The sequence below is a fragment of the Cyprinodon variegatus genome, unplaced genomic scaffold, assembly GCF_000732505.1.
Source record: "Cyprinodon variegatus isolate N-32 unplaced genomic scaffold, C_variegatus-1.0 Scaffold437, whole genome shotgun sequence".
NCBI classification, from domain to species: Eukaryota; Metazoa; Chordata; class Actinopteri; order Cyprinodontiformes; family Cyprinodontidae; genus Cyprinodon; species Cyprinodon variegatus.
The window spans coordinates 320,066-327,294 of NW_015150890.1; the positions used below are offsets into that span (position 1 = coordinate 320,066).

The following is a 7,229-nucleotide window of genomic DNA, read 5'->3' on the forward strand; positions in this document are numbered from 1 at the left end:
GAGCTATAGAAATAAACTGACTAGAATTGAAATACTAAAAATCAATCAAGACAGCTGTATGCTAGCTAACAGTATAACCAGGATGCATCACGCAGATAGATTAGATGCTGCATTATAATGTTTCATTCATAAATCAGAAGGAATCAGGCTGGATTTCTGTTCTCATTTGGAACTAAAAGGGATTTTTCCTTCAGCAGCAAATATTTCATCTTTTTTTTAAACAATTACAAATGAGTGTTTCCCACAAAAAACAATTAGGCTACTGCTGCTTTATTTTCTAATGTAATCTGTGTGCTACACAGTTTTAAAAATGATTGCATTCTGCTTTTCATTTTTGCTAACATGGTTGTAGAATCCCAACCAGCCCTGATTTCCTTTAGAGATTATTTCTCATTTAGCCAGAGCTTAAATTGTGTGCTTTCAGTCCTTCAGTTTGCAATTAGTTGCTAACATGGGGGACCAGAAGACATTTAAATTTGAAGGCTTAATTCAGTCAGAACCACAGGGACGGGCATTAATATTCAAATCCTTCAAGAAAACAATTTAGCACTTTTTTCAACCGACTGCCTGGCGGCCAAATGAAGCCGAGGTGGAAGACCGCTGAACACGGAGGAGACGTTCTTCTGAAGGAGGTTTGATTTGTGTTCAATATTTTCCACAAATATTTCAGGAAACTAGACAGTAGAGCCTTAGAAACATGAAACAGAAATCACTCAATAAATCAGTCAGAGAAATAAATCAAAGTTCATCCAGCAGCTGTTTGCTTTGGTTGAAAACATCTTTAAGGAATTAATATGTTGTCTAAGTACAGGAATACAACCACGGCCCACATTCATAAAGGTTTAGGCTTTTCATAAAATCAAGGATGTTGTTTTTTTTCCACTTATTTGGACAGGGACAAAGTAAAACAATAAAATGGTTGTATTTTACAGTAATGGGGGGGGGTTCCTCCATCTTCCCCTGATTCTCTGGCTCCTGTTACCCCAGGGTGTTTAAATAATCCTCTTATTACCGGTCCTGATCTTTATTTTCATTCCAGAAAATAAACTAGAACTAGAAATAAACTGAACTGAACTGAATATGATCCATCTATGCAGGAGCTCTACTCACCTCAGCATGCCATCTCATTGAGAGTTAAAGGGAAACAACCTTGAAGGTGAATTTGGCTTCTAGTAATACGACAAGTGAGGGAAATGTTATCCCCACCTGGTCAGATGATCCATAAATCAGCTAAAGGATTAATCGAAAAGACAAAAACGTTGCATCAGATGAGCTGAACAGAGTTTAATAATAATAACTGAACTTTGAACGGCCTTAATTGGCGGAGTGGCGGCCTTAACCACTAGGCCGCCACTCCGCCAATGGCAACATGTCAAACCCTTGATCCTGACTCTATAAAACAAAGGACATTTGACAAAGACAAACTACATTAAAATAAATGGAATGTAGAATAATACCTTTAAGAGAAAGACGCAGTAGATACAGCTGTTTAGAATCCTAAAGATCATGGCTGCATAATAAAGGTCCAGTAAAAAGAAACAGTTTAACAACAATAATTCCCAGAAAGCAGCTTTACTGGTTGGGATGATTTGTTTTGGTGCAACAAGCAGCAGATGGTAATCGGACACTGCGCGGGCTAACGATGCTAGCCAATTAGCTTTTAAAGCAGCAAAAGATGTTCCACAAACATTTGAGTATGAAGTGAATTTCACAGTCTTTGAGCAAACATCTTTGTCAGCAGAGGGTAGAGCCAAAAGAAAACAGGAAACTTGAGTTTCGCTGTCCGACACCAAGCATCCAAATGTCCAGACAGTCTGCGAACAGCTGTTGATTCAACTAGAACTCCAGACACCCGGCTCTGCTCTCACACCCTTTCTCATTCAGTCTCTAGCTCTGCCTGGTTTATAACATATGCTTGCTGTAAATGATGAAAGGTGGGAAATGCTCAGTTATCAGGAAATACGGATACTTTTTCTAGAATCTCCTCTGATCATTGGATATTTAGCCAGCAACACTGCATAGCCAGTTTATTGGGACCCCTGAGACCAAATATCAATCCCTTCTTTTCTTTGAATCCATTTATTCATCAATAATCGGGTACGTGAAGAGCAGAAACCTCTGGATGGATTTAGTTTATTCTTAGACTGAAATCCATAAAAGTCAGACTAGCTTTTAAAAGATATGGAGAACAGAAACTAAATATCTGGTCTGTCGAGACCAGATCAATGTTTTGACCTGTGGAGTGAAGAACTTTATTTTTAGCAATGTTCATTGAGATTAGCAAGTGTGCTATTATCTAAAACATTTAAAGTGACATCATTCAGACATAAAGACATCAGGCAGCTCATTCAGACCAAGAAACTGACCAATATCTGCTCACTGTGAGCATCAGGCATCAGTGCTTCTATCTGCTCTATCTTTAAGTGCTGTATTATCTGCATTTGAACATTTCTCATATCTATCCAAATATGCCATTAAATCAATAAATCCCCATGTGCTTCTGTTTTATGTTCTGTGAACATTTTATGTTAAAGTTTGCAAATTTAAGTGTCAATAACACTAAAATAAAAAGGTAAAGGGCAATTTCATGGTTTTTACTGGATTTGGACAAAGTTTATATCATTTTCACACCAATTCTAAAGAACAGATCAAACCTCTGCTGATTTATTCTAAACTAAACAGATCCATTTCTTTTTTATTAGTCATAGTTTTGTTCACTCCAAGTTTAACATAAAATGTATAGAGAGAGATTTCAAATGCCTTTTTAACATTAATCAGCTGATTTGATGTCTTCCAGTCAGGTTTCCATAGCAACCTGAGTACAGAGACTGTCCTGGTTAAGGTGTTCAATGACATCTGTATAAACCCAGACTGTGGAAGAACCACAGTGCTGGTTTTACTGGACCTCAGTGCAGCGTCTGATTCTGTTGATCACTGGATTTTATTAGAGCGTCTGGGAAACTGGGCGGGCCTTTCTGGTTCAGTACTGGACTGGTTTAAATCCTACCTGAAGGACAGGGACTTCTACGTGTCAGTAGGAAGGTTCCATTCTGGGGCCCCTCCCAGTCAACATCTACATGCTCCCATTGGCTCAGATTATAACCAGATCAGTTAGCATCACTATGCAGACGACACCCAGCTTTACATCCCAATGTCAGCAGGTGACTAAGAACCAATCAGAGAGCAGATCAATATGTGGATGAGCCATCATTTTCTACCACTGAATAAAAACCAAACTGAGGAAAAAATCTTTGGACCAAAGGAGCAGAGATCCAGAGTTAGCTCGCAGCTGGGAGCTACTGCAGCTACAAACCACTGATTATGGCTGAAATCTTGCTGTATTCTGCTTTTATTTGGCTTCTTTTTAACAGTTGCATTCATGTGAAGCACTCTGAATTGTTTTTGCAATGAATAAATAAGCTTGCCTACGTTCAGAGCGGAGTGCAGTGTTTGGAGGCTTTCATGTACTCATTAACAAATACAGACATGAAAGTTTTTACAAACTAAAAAAAAGTGTAAACCACAATTTAATGAATCTGTGAAGAATAATTCAAATTAGGTTAGTTGAGTCTGTTGGATTTCAGATTTTTATTACACCTGAAGAACGAAATAATGTGTTATATTTTTTTAAAATGTTTTTCTTCAACAAAATCCTTTTGATAAACTGGAAGAATGAATAGGATGATGTCATCGCTTGAAGATATGGAAACATTTCAATTAAACAATGAAGGCATTAAATAGTGAGCAGAAAGTGAGTCTAATCAAAGAAAATAATGATAGACCAATAAAATCTGCCATTATTCCACTGAATAGAAGTGAAATAATGTCTTTTCACTTCCTGATCAGGAAATCCTCACATTCTGTCTGATGCTGAAGGAGGTCCGGCTGCAGCAAAGCGTTTCTCAATGTCCTCTGATCAATTAACTTAGACTCATCACTGCAGAGCTCCTGCTGTTTTTCTTCATTTCCTGGAAGGCAGACAAACATTTTCCTCTAAGAAGGTAAAGTTTTCCTCCTAAAACACCAGATGTGAGATTAATTAAGTTCCTATTTCCTTTGAATGAAACAGGTTTTGAACTTATATCGGCGTAGACCTAAGCTGCAGGTCCCGTGTTCAACCCTCAGAGTTCTTCATGTGTATTTAGGCTGAAACTGCTGAACGACCTGAGGTCTGTTTCACGAAGCAGGTTTAACAAATTCAGATTCAAATCTACGACTCTAAATTGATCTATCCAACAGTCGGGAACTCTGAGTGTTCGGTTTGACAACGTCTGCTGTCAATTAGTTCAATCAATTTTAACCAGGTCCACTCAGAGTTTAGCACGTGCGTAACAAGTATGAAAAGCCATCATCAGTGGAAAGCCGAATCAACGGGTCACCATGACAACAGGGGACAGGAAGTGCCTATTTCACCCCACTGGAACTAGAGATTTTAATGAAAAAAAGAAAATAAAAAAGCTGAACGTGTTTAAAAGACAGAGAAGCAGCGCTACAGCTACAAAGGAGAGAAAGATGGTGAAGGAGAAGATTGTTGCTCCGATTAATGCGTACGTTTATATGAAGTGGGCTATGGCAGGCCATTTTTTACATTTATTAAAAGCACTCTCCTCTCTGTTCTTCCATTTATAGATCACTAAAATAAGCTTCTTCCTGGACCTAACTGTTATAATACATTTACTAAATTACAGTTTTTAAGATAATCCAAATGCTGATCAGTAATATTAGGAATATGGAAATCTGAAATAAATTTCTAGACATCCAGAATGTTTATCCTAGATGTGGAGAATGTTATTTTGTTTGAAATGTCATTTAGACAAAGACATTTTTTTTTCAAATATCAGGAATAAATATTCAGTAAAACTAGTACATATCAAAACGGCTTGCCGTAGATGTTGTTACCGTGAAAATATTACAGGATATTTCGTGAATGGTAGTGGATCAATGTATCTATTTAGGTGAAATCTTCTGGCAGCAGGTGAGGATGAAGAATAAAGATGTTGATCTAATATATAGGACCTGTTCATCATCTCATGGGTTCCTCCTCATGTTGATTCCGTCTACTTTTACACAGTAAAGTGTTTATTATTATAAGCGGCTTTCAGTCCCATCCTAACATTCAGAAGCTCAGCAAACTATAACTATAACCTCCTATAACTGATGTCTCCTCATGATTCCCTTGTTTCACAGGTCTGTGTTTAATCTGGGCTGTTTTCAATGGGAAGAAATGGAGCGTTCCCAAATTTAGGCTTTGGTTGTTGTTGTTTTTTTTATCTAGATAGATATTTTTACTTAAATGTCTTCAAAAATGTTCCATGATTATTTTACAGTTCTTGTTTATAAATTTTGAATTTCCTTTTAGTTGTAGAGAAATAAATCAGAATATTGAGCGAGTAGAATCAGAAGGTTTCTGGCAGCAGCTCCGGCTCTAATCCTTCAGCGTTCTGCACCTTTTCCATGTGTCCCAGCCTGCTGCTACTGTCTGCACTGCCTGACTAGCAGCAGCCAGCTCTGCAGAGCTCCGATAAGGGCGATTATATTTGAGTCTGTTTGAAGCAGAGATGCATCCTGAAGTTGCAGGACACTGGATTTCAAGGAATGAGGTTTTTAAACCTTAAGAAGATTCTCTGACGTGTATTATGTCAGATAAATAACAGGAGTGAAGCAGAAAGCAGACCTGTGTTACTAGTTTGGTTTAAAATGTCATTTTGTCTCCTTTCTAAAGAAACAGTTCAGCCTTTAACAACATCTCCTTTACACATGCAACCCACACACCCTCATCTTGCTATATGTAGTGAGGACCATGCAGTGACCCCAATGGTTTTCAGTCGTTTTCATCCCTTTCTCTGCCCTAACCCTTAACCTTTGACCTTAACCCAACCGTTACCAGTACCAACTGATCTTCTGTTGGGATGGATACTTTGAGGTCCAAGCTTTGAATAAATCAGGAATATGCTACATAAATGTGGTATCCATCTCTAGCCTAAAAAAAACCCAGAAGTCTCTTCTGAGCAGAAAAACTTTAAAATGATCACATTTGACAAAGACAAGCTGCATTAAAATAAATGGAATGTAGAATGATACCTTTAAGAGAAAGACGCAGTAGATACAGCTGTTTAGAATCCTAAAGATCATGACTGCATAATAAAGGTCCAATCCCTCATGTGATTCTGCAGCAATCACATGAGGGATTGCTGCAGAATCACTATATAAAGTCCCTGACTGGATGCAACCAGCTGGTTTTACTTAGAAAACTTTGAGCCTTTAATCTGACTGGATGATCTGGTTAAACTTTCTCTGTAAAGTGACATCAGATGACATGATGAGATTTATGCTACGTTCACACAGCAGCCTGAAGTCACCCAAATCCCAGTTTTTAGCCTTATATACGACCTGGATCGGATCTTTTCCTGACTGAACAACACAGATCTGATTTTTTCCAATCCGATCTAGGACACTCGGCTCTGTGGTCCTGAATCCGATAAGAATCCGATTTTTTCTAATACGACCTGTGTCTGAACAGCCAGCTCGCATTTATCCGACCTGAACTGAAATAATACTCAACAAAGGTCATTATTCTGCTACATGCTATGCAGAAACTGCAAGAAAAACAACAACAATGGCGGACGATGATGTGGAGAATACCATTTATGTTTAACAATATTGAAAAGATTGAGTTTTTAAGATGCGCTCCAGCTCTACCATCCATGTTTCCTTCCGTAAACACAGAGCTCGCTGGCTTGTGATGTCACTGCGTCCTCTACTGCGCATGCGGGACACTTAAGCTTTATGAATGCACTTCACACAGGAGATCACATACAAGACGCATATATTTGGAAATGTGAACGGCCGCGCAAAAAAATCAGATTTCACAAAAAAATCGGATTTAGCATTAAGGCCTGCAGTGTGAACGTAGCCTTAGAGCTATACAGATAAACTGAATCGAAATAGAATTAAACTGAAAATAGTTTTTTAAATGTTTGGTTTTTTTATTTAAAGAGAGGAAATTGAATTTGTTCAGTCTGACATGTTTGAACTGAGTTTAAAATGAAGTGTGTGGAAACATGGAGGTCGGTCAGCGGCTGAGCCACACATGGAGCAGGTCGTCCTCCACATGTAAAAGATTTAACTTCAATCAAGCATTCAAGGTCGGACACCTGAGCTTTCGCTTAAAGCTCCACTGTACGGGTGGGGGGTGGGGGGGGCTCGCAGCGGGAGGCCGCCTCCCGCTT

General features: G+C 38.6%; 1 protein-coding gene across 3 annotated transcripts in view; it reads right to left on the reverse strand.

The window, feature by feature from the left end:
* pknox2 (PBX/knotted 1 homeobox 2) overlaps positions 1-3,971 on the reverse strand; it is an 85,462-nt gene extending 81,491 nt beyond the window's left edge. For 2 of the 3 annotated variants that reach the window (XM_015388823.1, XM_015388820.1), the window contains exon 1: positions 1,111-1,244. The gene's annotated coding sequence lies outside the window, so the exon portion shown is untranslated. Of the gene's footprint in view, positions 1-1,110; positions 1,245-3,857 lie in introns of those variants that run through there. The other variant, XM_015388821.1, reaches the window with a different exon arrangement.
* Positions 3,972-7,229: the final 3,258 nt, after the last annotated feature.